Consider the following 1,296-nt stretch of genomic DNA (forward strand, 5'->3'; position numbering starts at 1 on the left):
GCCCTCTGGGCGCCGCCTGGCAGGGCTGGCAGACAGAGCATCATCCAGCCACGGGCTCTCCAAGCAGCTGGCATCAGCAACCAGGTCACCGTCTAGCCTGAGGGACCGACATCCCTGTGTCCAGAGCTGGGGCAGAGACATCTGTTCACTGCGGCTTCCCTATGGACAACGGGGTGCCCAAAGCGCCCCAGGGAGGGGAATGCAGCCAAAACAGGGGGAGCGGGAGCCCTCAGGCTCCGGGGAGCGGTGCTGGCACAGGCAGCTGCCAGTGGCACATTACAGCATCCCGTGGTCAGCCAGGGCTCCGCACCCACTGCCAGGGCTTCAGCGAAGTGCTGGTTGTTGTTGTCTTTCTGTGCTCATGCTCTCCAAACACCAATCCCCACTGCGTATGGACCGCTGGTGTGATGGCATGGGCCGTCCTGCCCGGCTCATCCTCACAGTGGGGATGGCACCAGGCAGGATGAGCAGTGCAGGATGAGCCTCCCCATGCCTGCACTGGCACATTGGGACATAAGCATAGAGCTGGTGGTGACATGCCCCAACCAGGACCCCTCTCCCAGCAGCAGTGCTTGTGCCAGACACTTTAAACTCCCCTTCCACGTTGCTCTTTGGCACTTTAGAGATAATAAATTGCTAATCAGCAGCCACACACACACATGCACACACACACCCCACCAGTGTCCTCTGCAGTAACGCTCCAATAATTAATTATAAAGTACAATACTGATCAGGTTGCATGTCCTCCGTCAGCACTGACAATCATTAACCATAATATGAAATTTATAATGTTGAGATGTGGAACCTGGTGAGATGAACTGCTCTGCTTTTTAATCAGTTTTATGGGATGATATAGCGCATTGATCGACAAAGACAAGATACAGCGCGTGTTCCTGTGTCTATAGCTGCGCAACCTTATTAATTTAGATTTACAAAGAGTTACTTGATGTGGAGGGGAGAGAACTGGCAAAGATGTATTGTACAGGACAGACCCATGAGGGGCTCTCTGGGCAGGGGGGTTTGCCAGGGCTGCTGCAGCCTCGGTTCACCCAGCTCTGGGCAAGGCTTCTCAAAGCCTGGCTGTGCTGGCGCATCCAGCACCCATCCATGGTGATGCGGTGGGACCCCGGTGGGTTCGTCCTATTGCTGGTCCCCTTGGCACAGCACTGGGCAGTCAGTGCCCACCTGCACGTACGTGCCTGTGCTTGCCCCTGCCCAAACCCTTCCTTCCCCCCCGAAATGCATCTGCGACTGGGGCATCGCCTTCCCAACCAGTAGGGCCCAGTGGCAGGCCGG

This window comes from Nestor notabilis, unplaced genomic scaffold (assembly GCF_000696875.1).
Source record: "Nestor notabilis isolate BGI_N333 unplaced genomic scaffold, ASM69687v1 scaffold21285, whole genome shotgun sequence".
NCBI classification, from domain to species: domain Eukaryota; kingdom Metazoa; phylum Chordata; class Aves; order Psittaciformes; family Psittacidae; genus Nestor; species Nestor notabilis.